We start from the raw sequence: 18,337 nt of genomic DNA, 5'->3' as shown, positions 1-18,337 counted from the left end.
TTGGTTACTGAACCACAACCTATGGACTCACTTTCAAGGACGCTATGTTCTAAGTATTATGTATTTATGTGTTTATTAATAATAATTATTTTTTAAATTAAATATGCATGGTTTATCTTCTTTTGCACATTGGTTGCTTGTTAGTCTTTGTTTGTGTGTTAGCTTTTTATTGATTCTATTGTATTTCTTTGTTTTAGAGTGAATGCCGACACGACACATAATGAATGAGCTAACTGTTAACGCCTGCATGAAAATGAACCTCAGGGTACATATATTTCAACATTTCTGTACGTTGAAATTTGAAATTTGAGTTAAAGGGCATTGGAAGGCAGTATTGTTTGCAGGAACCTTCTTGAAGAGGCCAATAGAGCTTGTTCTTTCATGCCAGCAGTGTACAGGATATGATGAGCAACAAACAGTAGATGCAGTGCCTGGCTACAAATGTTGGTTGATGAGATTAGTCCTTTACGCAGTTTTTTTTTGGAGCATTTAGCACTAATGAAAACTGGTTCTCCTATGATTGAACTGCGATTGTTGATCTTTGGATCAAAGTGGCTGAAAATTAGGCAGAATTTTGGACATTGCACAATTGTTGACATTTTAACCGCAGCCAGGGAAACAGCACTAGTGAACAACAAAATATTGCCCAAAAATGAGAACTTGATTTAGCAACTGCTGCTAAAATGCCCAGAAACAAGCAAAACTGCTCCATTCACAATGATGCGATTGTTAACATTGCAGTGCAATTTGTTCTGCTTTGCACTATAAATTTCTTGCCTTGAAGGTTTCTTTCATTATAGATTTGCAAGTTGATGTTGAAAGGAAAGGTCCAAAAACAAATGACTATTACCTTTCACTTAATGTCACTGATATTGAAAAAAAGGACTTTATTTACACTTCTTTCTTGGGGGTGGGCGGATAGAATTTTCAGTTATGTGGATTACTAAAAAGTTTCATGACTAATGTATTAGATTTCAACTTGTGTTACTCATAATCACTTGGTCTAAAACTAGAACAAGATCAATGCTTTGATATCCAAGAAATTGTAACTGCATTGGTTGCCATTTTCCAATATTAGCTACAGATTACCAGTTATAGAAACCTTCTGGATTCAGAAAATGTGGGCTAGGATTGCAAATGTCACGCCATTATTTAATAAGGCAGGGAGTGAGAATGCAAGTAATATTGACTTGACAGCTTAACATCAGCACTTCCTAGTCAGAGGGCTACATAGGAGAAAAGGCAGCAACTTGGCCTGTTGTGTCTGATTCCATGCCTTTCTTAAAGAGTCACTGTGCTTTTCCTCAAAACACTTCAATTTCTTCCTTTTAGAATTTAAGAATAAATGTTGGATGGAAAGAACACAGGAGGTCCAACAACTCACTTAGAAGCGTAACATTCTTAAGACCATAAGACGGAGGAGCAAAATCAACCCATTCAGCCCATCGAGTCTGCTCTGTCATTCCATCATGGCTGATCCTTGATCCCACTCAATTCCATACACTTGTATTCTCGGCATACCCTTTGATACCATGCCCTGACCGATCAGGAAACTATCAACTTCTGCTTTAAATATACCCATGGGCTTTGCCTCCATTGCAGTTTGTGGCAGAGCATTCCACAGATTCACCACTCTCTGGCTAAAAAAAATTCCTCCTTACCGCTGTTCTAAAAGGACACCCCTCAATTTTGAGGCTGTGCCCTCTAGTTCTGGATACCCCCATCAGTAGGTTTCAATGAGACCCCTCCCCATGGCATTCTTCGAAATTCCAGTGAGCACAGGGCCCAACCAGCCAAATGCTATATTAACCCCTTCATTCCTGGAATCACCCTCATGAACCTCCTCTGGACTCCCTGCAATGACGACACATCCTTTCTGAAACATGGGGCCCAAAACTGTTGGCAATACTCCAAGTGTAGCCTGACCAGTGCCTTATAAAGCCTCAGCATTATCTCCTTGCTTTTATATTCTATTCCCCTTGAAATAAATGGCAACATTGCAGTTGCCTTCTTTACCACAGGCACAACCTGTAAATTAATCTTCTGGGTGTCTTGCATGAGGACTCCTAAGTCCCTTCGCATCTCTGATGTTTGAATTTTCTCCCTGTTTAGATAATAGTGTGTACTATTATTTGTTTTACCAAAATGCATTATCATACATTTCCCAACACTATATTTAAGCATTGCTGAAAACCCACTACTGTCCAAAGGGCAACCCGGCTGAGAGCCTTAATTGGAGGTGCAATTAGAAAGGACAATAATGCAGTTAGCACCTGCTTCAAAGAATTGTTCAACCATTCCTCTGTCCTTCATGTAAGCATCCTTGACTTAATTCATCAGCAAACTTTACCTTCTGGCTTTGCTGGCTTCCCAGACTGACAAGAAATGGAAAACTAGAAACATCAAGCCCCAGGAGCTGTCGTAATCCCTGCTAAAGAACTAAACCTTAGCACAGAGCAACTTTCCTTGGTCACAAAGTTACAATTTTACCTGCTATGTCCAGGAAGAGGAGGAAATGCCAGATCTCAGAGTTGTCATGATCATGATAATCTTCAAGGAATGAGTTCAATCTGATTGTGCTAACTACAGAGCAATCTCCCTCCACATAACATCTGTTGAATATTATCACCTGTGTTCTCTAAAGAGATAGTAGACTGTCCACTCGGACTTGAATGGTCACAGAATTTTTTCTCTGTTTTGTGGTTGCTTTTGATGGTGAACAGTGATCTTAACAATACACCCAAGTTCAGTGGAATCTGCTGTCAATGCCGTGTTGTCACTCCATCACTTTTTTTCATTTCTTCTCTCTGCAGTGCCTTGAGTCACTTTGAACGAGCTTTGCACTGAAGAGGCAAAAATTATAACACACGGCAAACTTGAAAGGCCTAAATGGAGTGGACATGGTGAGGATGTTTTCAATAGTGGGAGAGTCTAGGTCCAGAGGCACAGTCTCAGAATAGAAGGACATCTCTTTAGAACAGAGATGAGGAGTGATTTCTTTAGCCAGGTGGTGGTGAATCCGTGGAATTCATTGCCACCGGTGGCTCTGGAGACCAAATCATTGGGAATATCTAAAGCAGGTTCTTGTTTAGTAAGGGAGTCAAAGGTCATGAGGAGAAGACAGGAAAATAGGGTTGAGAGGGAAAGTAAAATAAGTTAGCCATGGTTAAATGGTGGAGCAGACTCAATGGTTCAAATTGACTAATTCAGCTCCTATGTCTTATGGTCAAATTATATTGCCCCCACTCCAGAATCAAAGTCATCAAGCTGCAGGGTGTAGACAACACGTCCATAGATTCAATCCAGAGGTCAAGTTGCAAGATATGGTGGACTCATTGACTAAAGAATATGGAGGAATAGGGTTTCTGTTTAACATCTGCAAAGAAAATATTCTCTACCAACATGCCCCAACTGTACAGAACCACCTGTCAACAATAAAGGTTCATAATGTAACCCTGGAATATGTGGACTACTTTTCCTGTGTTTCCAACTTCTTGTAGGTAAAGGCAGAAATTGAGCTTAAAATTTCAATGTCTTGGCATTGTCTTCAGACATCTGAGAAAAGGGTGTTTGAAGATCAAGAACTTAAACCCATCATCAAGTTCATGGTCTCCTGCCCTCCTACATGCTTCTGAAACTTGGAGTACTTACAGCAAACACCTCAGTCACACTGGATAGGTACAGGAAAACCCTGTGTTATGGCCATTTGGGTTACAAAATTCTGCCCTAATAGAATTCACAAAGTTCAAAGTAAATTCATTATGAAAGTATATGTGTGTCACCATATCTAACCTTGAGATTCATTTTCTTGCGGGAAAACACAGTAAATCCATGAAATACAATGGAATCAATAAAAGACTACACCAAACAGGATGGACAAAAAAAAAACAATGTGCAAAAGATAATAAGCTGCAAATAATAATAATAAATACATAAATAAATAAGTAAGCAATAAAGCAATAAATATTGAGAGCATGAAATGAAGAGTCTTTGAAAGCGAGTCCATAGGTTGTGGGTATAGTTCAGTGAGGTTGAGTGAAGTTATCCCCTCTGTTTCAAGTGCATGATGGTTGAGGGGTAATAACTGTTCCATGTAGATGTGCTCAGTGGTGGGGAGGGCTTTACCCATGATGAACTGGACTGTATCCACAACCTTTTGTGGGATTTTCCATTCAATGGCATTGGTGTTTCCATACTAGGCTGTGATGCTGCCAGTCACACATCTTCAGAAATTTGTCAGTGTTTTAGATGTCATGTGAAATCTTCACAAGCTCCTAAGGAAGTAGAGGTGCTACCATACTTTATTCATAATTGCACCTACATGTTGGGCTCAGGACAGATCCTCTGAAATGATAACACCGAAGAATTTAAAGTTGCTGACCCATTCTACCTCTGATCGGATGAGGGCTGGCTCTGGTTTTTCCCTCCTGAAGTTAATAATCACCTCCTTGGTCTTACTGACATTGAGGGAGAGGTTGTTGTTGTGACACCACTCAGCCAGATTTTCCATCTCCCTCCTATAGGCTGATTGGTCATCTCCTTTGATTCAGCCAACGGCAGTGGTGTTGTCAGCAAACTTAAATATGGCATTGGAGCTTGTCCTTTGCCTCACAGTCATAAGTATAAAGTAAGTAGAGCAGAGGCTAAGCACACAACCTTGTGGTGTACCTGTGCTTATGGAGGTGGTGGAGGAGATGTTTTTGCCAATTGGAACTGACTGGGGTCTGCAAGTGAGGAAATCGAGGATACAATTGCACAAGGAGGTACTGAGACAAAGGTCTTGAAGCTTATAGATCAGTTTTTAGGGATGATAGCATTGAATGCTGAGCTGCAGCTGATGTATGCATTGTTAATCCAGGGATGAATGAAGAGCTAATGAAATAGCATCTGCTGTGGACCTGTTGTGACCGTAGGCAAAATGGAGCTGGTTCAAGTCGTTTCTTAGGCAGAATTTGATATGTTTCATTACCAACTTCTCACAACACTTCATCACATTGGATATAAGCGTTTCTGGATAATAGTCATTGAGGCATTGACAGAGGACGCCCACGGTGACCGGGTCTCTGGCATTGAGCCTGGCGCTGTTGTGCAGGAGGGAAGGAGGGAGAAGAGGAATGCGGTAGTCATAGGTGATTCCATAGTCAAGGGAACAGACAGGAGATTCTGTGAGCCTGATAGAGCTACCCGCATGGTATGTTGCCTCCCAGGTGCCAGGGTATGGGCTGTCTTGGATTGGGTCCAGAATATTCTGAAGGGGGAGGGTGAGCAGCCAGTTGTCTTGGTACATATTGGTACCAATGACATAGATAGGACAAAGGAGGAGGTCCTGAGGAGAGATTTCCGGGAGATAGGAAGGAAGCTGATAAGCAGGACCTCCAGGGTAGTAATCTCGGGATTGCTACCTGTGCCACGTGCTAGCGGGGGCAAGAATAGTAGGATCAGGCAGATGAATGCGTGGCTGAGAGACTGGTGCAGGGGGCAGGGCTTCAGATTCTTGGATAATTGGGATCTCTTCTGGGGGAAGTATGACCTGTTCAAAATGGACAGGTTACACCTGAACCCGAAGAGGACCAATATCCTGGCGAGAAAGGTTAACAGAGCTGTGAGGGAGGGTTTAAACTAATCTGGCAGGGGGATGGGAACTGGAATGATAGAGCGGAGGCAGGGGAAAACAGAAATAAATCTAAGATAGTGAGCAGTAAAGATGTCAGGAAAGACAGGCAGATGATGGGGCAAATTTGTAGCCATTGGGATGAGTTGCAGTGCAATAAAGTTGCAGTGAAATCAAAGCGAAAAGTACCAAATACTGGTCTTAAGGTGTTATACTTAGATGCACGCAGCATTAGGAGTAAGGTGGATGATCTTGTCGTGCAGGTACAGATTGGCAGGTATGATATTGTGGACATCACTGAGACGTGGCTAAAGGATGTATGTCTCTGGGAGCTGAACGTCCAGGGATACGCGCTGTATCGGAAGAATAGGAAGGTAGGCAGAGGGGGAGGTGCGGCTTTATTGGTAAGAAATGATATTAAATCATTAGAAAGAGGTGACATAGGATCAGAAGGTGCAGAATCTTTATGGGTTGAGCTAAGAAATCGCAGGGGTAAAAGGACCCTGATGGCAGTTATACACAGGCCTCCAAACAGGTGCAGTGATGTGGACTACAAATTACAACAGGAAATAGAAAAGGCTTGTCAGAAGGGCAGTGTTATGATAATTGTGGGGGATTTTAACATGCGAGCGGATTGGGAAAATCAGGTCGGCACTGGATCTCAAGAGAGAGAATTTGTAGAATGTCTGCGAGTTGGCTTTTTAGAACAGCTTGTTATTGAGCCCACGAGGGGATCGGCTGTACTGGATTGGGTATTGTGTAATGAACCGGAGGTGATCAGAGGGGTTGAGGTGAAGGAATCCTTAGGAGGCAGTGATCATAACATGATTGAGTTCACTGTGAAATTTGAGAAAGAGAAGCCGAAATCCGATGTGTCGGTATTTCAGTGGAGTAAAGGAAATTATAGTGGCATGAGAGAGGAACTGGCCAAAGTTGACTGGAAAGGGACACTGGCGGGAAGGATGGCAGAGCAGCAGTGGCTGGAGTTTATGCAAGAAGTGAGGAATGTGCAAGACAGGTATATTCTAAAAAAAGAAGAAATTTTCGAATGGAAAAAGGATGCAACCGTGGCTGACAAGATAAGTCAAAGCCAAAGTTAAAGCAAAGGAGAGGGCATACAAGGAAGCAAAAATTAGTGGGAAGACAGAGTATTGGGAAGTTTTTAAGAGCTTTCAAAAGGAAACTAAGAAGGTTATTAAGAGGGAAAAGATGAACTATGAAAGGAAGCTAGTAAATAATATCAAAGAAGATACTAAAAGCTTTTTCAAGTATATAAAGAGTAAAGGACAGGTGAGAGTAGATATAGGACTGATAGAAAATGATGCTGGAGAAATTGTAATGGGGGATAAGGAGATGGCGGAGGAATTGAACGAGTATTTTGCATCAGTCTTCACTGAGGAAGACATCAGCAGTATACCGGACACTCAAGAGTGGCAGGGAAGAGAAGTGTGCACAGTCACAATTACGACAGAGAAAGTACTCAGGAAGCTGAGTAGTCTAAAGGTAGATAAATCTCCCGGACCAGATGGAATGCACCCTTGTGTTCTGAAGGAATTAGCTGTAGAGATTGTGGAGACATTAGCGCTGATCTTTCAAAAGTCAATAGATTCTGGCATGGTTCCGGAGGGCTGGAAGATTGCAAATGTCACTCCACTATTTAAGAAGGGGGCAAGGAAGCAAAAAGGAAATTATAGACCTGTTAGCTTGACAGGGAAGTGGTTGGGAAGTTGTTGGAGTCGATTGTCAAGGATGAGGTTAAGGAGTACCTGGAGGCATATGACAAGATAGGCAGAGCTCAGCATGGATTCCTTAAAGGAAAATCCTGCTTGACAAACCTATTACAATTTTTTGAGGAAATTACAAGTAGGCTAGACAAGGGAGATGCAGTGGATGTTGTATATTTGTATTTTCAGAAGGCCTTTGACAAGGTGCCACACATGAGGCTGCTTAACAAGATAAGAGCCCATGGAATTATGGGAAAATTACATACATGGATAGAGCGTTGGCTGATTGGCAGGAAACAGAGAGTGGGAATAAAGGGATCCTATTCTGGTTGGTTGCCAGTTACCAATGGTGTTCCACAGGGGTCCGTGTTGGGGCTGCTTTTTTTTACATTGTACATCAATGATTTGGATTATGGAATAGATGCCTTTGTGGCTAAGTTTGCTGATGATATGAAGATAGGTGGAGGGTCCGGTAGTGTTGAGAAAACAGAGAGTCTGCAGAGAGACTTGGATAGATTGTAAGAATGGGCAAAGAAGTGGCAAATGAAATACAATAGAAACCATGGAAACCATAGAAAAACTACAGCACAGAAACAGGCCTTTTGGCCCTTCTTGGCTGTGCTGAACCATTTTCTGCCTAGTCCCACTGATCTGCACACGGACCATATCCCTCCATACACCTCCCATCCATGTATCTGTCCAATTTATTCTTAAATGTTAAAAAAGAACCCGCATTTACCACCTCGTCTGGCAGCTCATTCCATACTCCCACCACTCTCTGTGTGAAGAAGCCCCCCCCTAATGTTCCCTTTAAACTTTTCCCCCTTCACCCTTAACCCACGTCCTCTGGTTTTTTTTCTCCCCTTGCCTCAGTGGAAAAAGCCTGCTTGCATTCACTCTATCTATACCCATCATAATTTTATATACCTCTATCAAATCTCCCCTCATTCTTCTACGCTCCAGGGAATAAAGTCCTAACCTATTCAACCTTTCTTTGTAACTGAGTTTCTCAAGCCCCGGCAACATTCTTGTAAACCTTCTCTGCACTCTTTCGACCTTATTAATATCCTTCCTGTAATTTGGTGACCAAAACTGAACACAATACTCCAGATTCGGCCTCACCAATGCCTTGTACAACCTCATCATAACATTCCAGCTCTTATACTCAATACTTTGATTAATAAAGGCCAACGTACCAAAAGCTCTCTTTACGACCCTATCTACCTGTGACACCACTTTTTAGGGAATTTTGTATCTGTATTCCCAGATCCCTCTGTTCCACTGCACTCCTCAGTGCCTTACCATTTACCCTGTGTGTTCTACCTTGGTTTGTCCTTCCAAAGTGCAATACCTTACACTTGTCTGTATTAAACTCCATCTGCCATTTTTCAGCCCATTTTTCCAGCTGGTCCAAATCCCTCTGCAAGCTTTGAAAACCTTCCTCACTGTCCACTACACCTCCAATCTTTGTATCATCAGCAAATTTGCTGATCCAATTTACCACATTATCATCCAGATCATTGATATAGATGACAAGATGACAATGTTGGAAAGTGTATGGTTATGCACTTTGGCAGAAGAAATAAACAGGCAGACTATTATTTAAATGGGGAGATAATTCGAAGTTCTGAGATGCAATGGGACTTGGGAATCCTCGTACAAGATACCCTTAAGGTTAACCTCCAGGTTGAGTCGGTGGTGAAGAAGGCGAATGCAATGTTGGCATTCATTTCTAGAGGAATAGAGTATAGGAGCAGGGATGTGATGTTGTGGCTCTATAAGGCTCTGGTGAGACCTCATTTGGAGTATTGTGGGCAGTTTTGGTCTCCTTATTTAAGAAAGGATGTGCTGACATTGGAGAGGGTACAGAGAAGATTCACTAGAATGATTCAGGGAATGAGAGGGTTAACATATGAGGAACGTTTGTCCGCTCTTGGACTGTATTCCTTGGAGCTTGAAGAATGAGGGGAGACCTTGTTGAAACATTTCGAATGTTGAAAGGCATGGACAGAGTGGATGTGGCAAAGTTGTTTCCCATGATGGGGGAGTCTAGTACGAGAGGGCATGACTTAAGGATTGAAGGGCGCCCATTCTGAACAGAGATGCGAAGAAATTTTTTTAGCCAGAGGGTGGTGAATCTATGGAATTTGTTGCCACGGGTGGCAATGGAGGCCAAGTCATTGGGTGTATTTAAGGCAGAGGTTGATAGGTATCTGGGTCGCCAGGGCATCAAAGGTTATGGTGAGAAGGCGGGGGAGTGGGACTAAATGGGAGAGTGGATCAGCTCATGATAAAATGGCGGAGCAGACTCAATGGGCCGAATGGCCGACTTCTGCTCCTTTGTCTTGTGGTCTTATGGTTACCACATTCTTCTTAGGTAGCGGTTTAATTGAAGCTGCTTGCCGAAGGTGGTTGCCTCAGACTGCCGAAGCAAGAGGCTAAAGCTATTGGTGAATGCTCTAGCCAGTTGATTGGCACAGGTCTTTAGCTCTCGTCCGGGAACTCTGCTTTGGCTGGATGCTTTTCGTGGCTTCACCTTCTTGAAGGGTGCTCTCATGTCAGCCTCAGAGACTGATATCACAGGGTCGTCAAGTGTTCTGGGAGTTCGTGAAAGTTTCTCCATGTTTTGACATTCAAAGTGAGCATAGAAGGCATTGAGCTCATCTGGGAGTGAAGCTTTGTTGTCACCTATGATGCTTGGTTTCACTTTGTAAGAAGTAATAGCATTCAAGCCCTGTCACACAATCGAGCATCCTTCAGTGATTCAAATTTGGTCTGGAATTGCCATTTTTCTTGTGAGATGGCTTTCCCGAGATTGTACCTGGGGCTCGCATATCTTACATGGTCACCAGACCTGGATACCACTGATCTGGGCCCGTACTTGCTGGAGTTTAGAAGAATGAGTGGGGGGTGGGGACCTCATTGAAACCCATTGAATATTGAAAGGTTTGGATTGAGTGGATGTAGGAAGGATATTTCTTGTAGTGGGTAGTCTAGGACCAGAGGGCACATCCTCAGACTAGAGGGACATCTATTTAGAACAGAGATAAGGAGCAATTTCTTTGGCAAGAGGGTGGTGAATCTGTGGAATTCATTGCCACAGGCAGCTGCGGAGTCAAAGTACTGAGTGCATTTAAAGCAGTGATTGGTAGCTTCTTGATTAGGGTGTCAAAGTTTACGGGGAGAAGGCAGGAGAAATGAGCCAGCCTTGTTGGAATAATGGAGAAGATCCAATCGGCCAAATGGCCTAATTCTGGTCCTATGTCTTATGGTCTGTCCCGGCCCTCAACAGATTGCAGATGTCATGGTTCAGCCCACACTTCCGGTTGGGGAAGACTCTGAATGATTTTGTGGGGACACACTCATCTATGACTACTTCTATAAAGTCCATGACATCTGTGGCGTATCATTCAGATCCTCTGATGAGTTCTTGAACACAGCCTGGTCCTCCGACTCGAAGCAACTCTGTGGCCACCCTTCTGCCTCCTGTGACTATCCCTTTGTTGTCCTTATCTCTGGAGCCTTGTTCTTTATCCTCAGCCTGTATGCAGACTGGAAAAGAACAGCCAAGTGATGGGATTTCCTGAAATGCAGTCCAGGCATAGAACAATATGCATTCTTACTCATAGTAGAGCAGTGGTCAAATGTGTTGGGCCTACTGGTGCTGCAGGTTATATGCTGATGATAACTAGGTAGAGATCGCTTCAAACAAGCATGATTGAAGTCCTCAACTATGATTTGAAATGCATCGGGCTGGGCTGTTTCTTGTGTGATGATTTGAGCATTCAATATCTTGAGTGCCTGGTTAACATCGGCTTTTGGTGGTAGTGAACTGCGGAAAGAGGAAAGAGGAGTGAGAATGCACGGTAATTATGGGAAAGATTGAAGGGAAGAAAGCAAGAGGAAGGCAAAGACAAATGATGATGGAGACAGCAGCCAGAGAACTGGAAATGAGTACCAATGAATTGACCCACTTCATTGATCCACCCGAAACAGGAATGTGTGGGCCATGGCAGTCAAAGCTCAAACTGGGCATGGCACCTGATGATGATGATGATGATGATGATGAAACTGCGGTCAGGATCATGGAGCAGAACTCTCTTGGTAGGTAGAATGGTTGGCATTTAGTTGTTTGATGTTCCAGGTCGGGGGAGCAAGAGTGTGAAAAGACCGCTGCATCTGAGCACCACAGAGAGTTTATCATGAAGTACAGGCTTTTTTGTTCTCCGAAGTAGTAGTCTGATCCATCCTGTGTATCAAGAAGCCTCCAGGTTTTACCAACATATTACCCAGTGTGTCCAGAGTGACCATGTCTCCATGAAATATAGGACACAGCAATTCCTCATTTTCCCCTGAAGTAGCAATCTTGCCTTTAAGAAGGGTCTCGGCCTGAAACATCACCTGTTTACTCTTCTCCATAGATGCTGCCTGACCTGCTGAGTCCCTCCAGCATTTTGTGTGTGTTGCTTAGGTCTTCAGTCTTGTTCTCCAGTGTCTGTACCTTTGCTAACAAGATGCTGGATAGAGCATTTTGCATTCCTTGGAGTTTCAGTGTGGCTTGGAGTCCTCCCTCCTCGCTCTCTTCCAGCCATGACAATATACCTTTGCCCTCTTAAAGGTGCCGAACATGCATGGTTGAGAGTTAGATCTGTCGAGTCCTTCAGAAGGTCGTGAAATCGCTAGTTCATAAAGTACTTTATTTATTTACATACTCTTTCATGGGACTTATGTTAAAAATGTAAACAAATCACCATTTTTTCCACTCACCAGATGCAAATTTGCATTGCATAAAATTGTGTAATGGCCAGTTTTAGTGAAATCTCCTAAAAGTAACCTGTATCACCAACCTTATTTCTCTAAAATCTCCCAAATCCATTGGAAAGACAAGCAACCCAATTTCAACATCCTCTCCTGGGTCAACTTCTCAACACTGAGGAATAGATTATACTTAGTCACATATATATCTTTGATGCCAGATTTCAAAAACAGGCACTCTGTTCTCAATCCAGATTTAGATTTATTTATCACATGAACATCGTAACATACAGTGAAGTGCATTGTTCACATTTACAACACACCTACGGATGTGCTGGGCAGCCTGCTAGCACCTTCCGTTTTTCTGTCACCAACATATGTGATGCCCACACTGGTCAGCAGAACAACACAAGTAACAAAAACACCAATAGCAATGAAACAACACAAGCAACAAAGGAAACCCCTTTCCCCACCCACGCACACATACACCTTAGGACAGGCCACCTCCGGGCCTCCAGTCCCTGGCCCTGGACTCACAGATTCACAGACATTGGGCCTCTAGCTTCCAGAACCTGGTAGGTATTGGCCTCTGATTTCAGGACAAGCCAACCCTACGGGCTTTGATCTTTGGGTCTCTACCTCCAGATATGGTCTATGACCTGCATACTTTCACCTCTGGATTTGCTACACTCTGGTCTTCGATGTTTGGCTTTGCGCTTTGGATTTTGCCGACCTCTGGGTATCGACCCTAGGACTCACCAGTCATGGTTTTGACCTTTGTTCCTCAATCCTCAGGTCTCAACGAATCGGGTTTGACCTTTCGGGCCTTGACTTCAGGACTCTGTCACTGGTCCTTATGACTCCCACCTGAACAGACCTCTACCTAGGAGTTGCCAACCTGAGGATTGATAGCCTCTGTTTTCAACATCTGCGCACTTGACCTCAGAGATTGTAGGACTTTGACCTTGAGCCCAGGACTCACTGATCATGGTTTTGATTTTAGGGCTTTGACTTCTGGACCTGCATGTACCTCCCACCTGGGACCCACTGATGTGGAGATTGCTGGTCTCTTCAGTGTCTGTTGACCCGATCTCTGGGTTCTGGACTCCAAACACAGGCTTCTGACCCTGACTCTTTATTCACTGCCCTTGACCTCTAACTTTCCCTCATCCCTATCACTAAAACCTAATCTGACACTTAACTTCCCATGCTGTCCCCAAAACCATCCCCAAGACCATAAAAAAAAAAACTAGATGTGAGAAACAACATTGATGGACATCACAGCTCGGCACCATCTTGACTGGATATGTCATGGATAGAGATTACCAGGAAAAACCATTGAGTTTTGGAAATCTCTTGCTCATGATCATTCAAAATGCAGAAAGAGCACTTGAAATGACTTTCGAGAACCTTAAATCTACCTGAGGAACAGTAGCCCAGCGTAAATGACAGAAGTCTGAACCATCCACTAGTACCTGCCATCAAGCTTCTCCAGCCCAAAAACCTTCACTGGTTTAGTCAGTTACCTCAAAACCCACACAACTGGAATGGAAACTAGTCATTTTCAGTCCTGAGGCCCTGTCCAAGACAGAAAATAAAAATAATCTAATTCCTTCTTGTAAACTCTTATTCAACACAATTGTACCAGACTTTCAGGCACTGCATTCCAAATAGTAAGTCTAATTAAAAAAAATCCTTGTTGGGCATCTTTGCTTCTTTTGTCATTCACCTTAAATTTAAATCCAAAGAGTAGCAGTGCATTTGGTGCAGAAATAGCTTCTACCTTCTTAAGGGTAAGATTGCTGTTATTGGCGGGGGGGGGGGGCGGGCGAAATGAGGAATTGCTATGTCTTATATTTCATGGAGACATGGCTCACTCTGGACACACTGGCTATGTTAGGCCATGGCTAAACTCTGCACCATACTCTAGAGAAGGACTAATCAGTATTGCATAAAGGATTAGAATAACCCTCTTACTTTATTACTCCTTAATTTGATGAATGAATCCAAGGATCAGAAACATTCAATGGCCATTTTATTAGGGAATGGAGTGGAACGTAGTGCGGTCTTCTGCTGCTGTAGCCCAACCATATCAAGATTTGATGTATTGTGCATTCAGAGATCTTCTTCGGCACACCACTGTTGTTGTTGGCAACTGTTCATCTTGAAGGACAATGGGTAATGATGATCCTCATCACAAGCCTGGGCAGAAGGTATGGAGATCCAGTCGTTAAGATCCCCTTTTTGGCCTCACCAGTGTAGTCCAAAAAAGAAGCTTATGAAGCAATACATTTGGCATCAGCTTGGCTGCAGGAGCTGTCGGAACGATATTCAAAGACATTCAGCCACCTAAGGGGCTTCACTCCGGATTTGCTGTCTGGGTTTACTCCCGTAGCCTTCATCTGTCCTGAGGTTGCCCACAAGGCAGTAGGGCTATTTAGCTGGGGATCTAGTTCATGAGCACCAGTGCATGTCCACAGGCCGGTGGGACTGTGTGCTATGTTTACAGGAGCCAGCAGGTTCTGAGATACTCAAACCACTCTGTTCAGCACCAATAATCATTCCACGGTCAAGGTCACTCAGATCATATTTCTTCCTCATCCTCATGTCTGGTTTGAACAACAACTGAACCTCTTGACCATGTCTGCATGCTTATATGCTTTGAGTTGCTGTACATGATTTGTTGATTAGATATTTGCATTAACGAGTAGATGTACCTAATAATGTGACCAATGTGTATATGTTTTCCAAGACTCTTTTGCTTACCTGATATCTCCTATGATTTGTGCGTATATAATCCCGGGCCTTTCCCCAAACATCCTAAACAAAACATTACTTTTTCATTTAAATTGCCTCTGTTATTGTATCCACCAAAACTATCTGCCTGGTTGACATCCAAACAAAGATTTTTCGCTGTATCACAGTACATGTGACAATAAACCAATATCAGACTGAAATGTTTCATATTTCTCTATATTAAATCTCTTCTAATTCACCTGGTCTGCCTAATTCACCAAACTAATAGAATTCTGAAATGAAAACAGCAAATGCCGGGAATACAAAGTGCTAAGCAGAATTAGTGGAAAAAGAAACAAAGTTAACTTTCAGGTCATTGACCTTTCATCACAATCTTTCGTCAAACATAATTTGTCATTAACACCTTCATTTATTAGACTGTGCATTCTCAAGTGCCAAGTAATTTTGACTTTTATTGTTGTCCTACCTCTGATGTCAGATTGATTGGTCTGTAGATGTCTGGTTTATTCTCCTTCTCCTTAAACTTGCATGTAACATTTGAAACCCTTCGATCCTCTGGCACCAACTCTTTGTCCAAGAAAGGCTGAAAGATTATGACCTGAACCTTTACAATCTCAGGCCTGTGATGCAGCCTATCTTGAATTTTCAAACTGACAGGGGTTCCCAAACTTTTTAATGACCAAGTGGCAATGAACCCCAGATTGAGAACCCCCGACTTAGAAGAATGCCACCTTTTAAAATTATGCCTCTCTTAATTGATTTTATCCGATTTTATTGCTGTCTTCACCTTTACAGTTATATTGTCACCATCAGCTTTCTAATTATGGCAGAGGTAAAGTTTGCATTTAGACTTTGATTATAGTTTTTGTTTTTACTTTTTATTTTCAAATTAGTCTGACTTTTCATAGACTGAATATTTTAGAAATGTATACCCTAATAAAATACCTTCAGGTTTCCCTTTAAGTTTTCTGCAAATCTTTTCTCAAGTACACTTATACCCACTATAAGATCCTTGTACTTTCTATATTTTGTTTTTCTGGAAATGGTCAACAGAGCCAAAAAACCTCAACAGTTGTGCGATAATTGGTTGATTAAAAAGGCAATATGTCTGTATAAAGGCATCCGTTAGTCTTGCGAGACCATGGATCTGCGCCTGGAAAGTCTTCACTCTCCAGGGCGCAGGCCTGGGCAATGTTGTATGGAAGAACAGCAGTTGCCCATGCTGCAAGTCTCCCCTCTCCACAACACCAGTGTCGTCCAAGGGAAGGGCATTAGTACCCATACAGCTTGGCACCGGTGTCGTTGCAGAGCAATGTGTGATTAAGTGCCTTGCTCGAGGACACAACACGCTGCCTTGGCTGGGGCTCGAACTCACGACCTTCAGATTGCTAGTCGAACGCCTTAACCCCTTGGCTACGTGTCCACAAATATGTCTGTAGATCATGTCTAAACAGACGATTTGAAATATCTTGGAAAGTTACAGGCATATTGCAAAGGAGACTGTCTCTGCATGTGAGGGAACAGGTGGTGAGGAAATAAGGGAGTGCTCTGAGAGCTGGTACGGAATCAATGGGACAAATGGCTCCTTACATAAGGAAATCTGAAAATATCTTCCCTGTATCAGCATCAAAGAGGCACTTATTAAAGTTTCGGACAAAGTTTTGCACATGGATGAAAGAAAAATGGAGGGCTTATATGGGAGGTACAGGTTAGATTGACCTTGAAGTTGGTTAAAGAGTCGACACAACATTGTGGGTCATAGAACCTATATTTATGTCCTAAGTTACAGCATACAGAGGTAACTGTGGGAGAATTAAAGGTACAGAGGAGAGATAATCAAATAAAGATGGAAACTAGAACAGTACAGCACAGGAACAGGCCTTTTGGCCCACACCGTTATGACAAAATAATTAAATTAGTAATCAAATGTCCAGCTAAACTAACAGAGACCCTTCATCAGGACAGGAAAGGAAGTGGGCAGAAGCTAGGATAACAAGGTCGGGGGAGGGGAAGGAGTACAAACCAGAAGGTGATAGGTGAAGCCAGCGGGGGAGGAGGGATGAAGTGGGAAGCTGGGAGGTGATAGGTGGAAAGGGTAAGGTACTGATGAAAAAGAAGTCTGATAGGAGAGGAGAGTGGACCACAGGGAAAGGGAAGGAGGAGGGGGGAGGACGGGGAAGGAGGAGGAATGGAAGAAGAAGGAAGCGGGAGGGGGAGAAATTACAGGAGGTTAGAGAAATCAATGTCAATGCTACTCAGACAGAATTTGAGGTTTTGCTCCTCTAACTTGAGAGTGGCCTCATCATGGCAGTAGGAAGTAAAGGGATTATTAGAACATAGAATATAGAAATTTACAGCACATCACAGGCCCTTAGGCCCAGAATGTTGTGCGAAACATGTAACCCACTCTAGAAACCGCCTAGAATTACCTTTTCGCATAGCCCTCTATGTTTCTAAGCTCCATGTACCTATCTAAGAGTCTTTTAAAAGACCCTATTGTATCCGTTTCCACCACTGTCACTGGCAGTGCATTCCATGCACCCACCACTCTTTGTGTGAAAAACTTATGTGACACTCACTTTGCCGAGCGGCTTAATGTAGGGGGGTGATAACCCTTTGCCCCGGCCAAACTTAAGAAACCTCATTTTGGTGGATGCTGCGTGATGTGTCCCCTGTTACAAATCAGTACCCCAAAATAACAAACAGTACACAATATGTGATTAAACCATTTAACTTTATAACTCTTACTTTGACTATATGGTTAGTAGAGAAACAAAATATAACAGAAAAAGGGCCCAAATTTTATTAAACAGTCTGTGCACAAAGTTGGAGCTCACTCATAGGCCGATCGGTCCTCATTGGCCTCCTCCGATGGTCGCTGCCCTTCAGACCCTCGCTCCGAGTCTACCCCATCCGGCGGTCTACCAAATCTCTCCATTCGCTTCTTCTTTCTTCATCTCTCTCTCTCCCCTGGCAAAAGCCCACGAAATCAACTGCTTCCAGAATCACAGGACAGGGCAACAAGATCCTGTTTGGCTAACATGCATCCATGGTCCTGTTATCTCCAGCCATAACCCAAACATTGCTGCTACAGAGAAACCATTACTTCAGCAGTGAACATTACAAAAAACCATTACATGAGCAGTGAACCCTCACAGCACGTTACATTTACCTCTGACATGTCCTCTGTATCTACTTCCAAGCACCTTAAAACTATGCCCCCTCATGTTAGCCCCGGGAAAAAGTCTCTGGCTATCCACATGATCAATTCCTCTCATCATCTTATACACCTCGATCAGGTCACCTCTCATCCTCCGTTGCTCCAAGGAGAAAAGGCCAAGTTCACTCAACCTATTCTCATAAGGCACCCTCTCCAATCCAGGCAACACTCTTGTAAATCTCCTCTCCACTCTTTCTATAGTAACCATATCCTTCCTGTAATGAGGTGACCAGAACTGAGCACAATATTCCAAGTGGGGTCTAAGCAAGG

This window comes from Mobula hypostoma, chromosome 11 (genome assembly GCF_963921235.1).
Source record: "Mobula hypostoma chromosome 11, sMobHyp1.1, whole genome shotgun sequence".
In the NCBI taxonomy this organism is placed as follows: Eukaryota; Metazoa; Chordata; class Chondrichthyes; order Myliobatiformes; family Myliobatidae; genus Mobula; species Mobula hypostoma.
The sequence above is the reverse complement of the archived record's forward strand: the minus strand, read 5'-3'. Positions refer to the sequence as shown.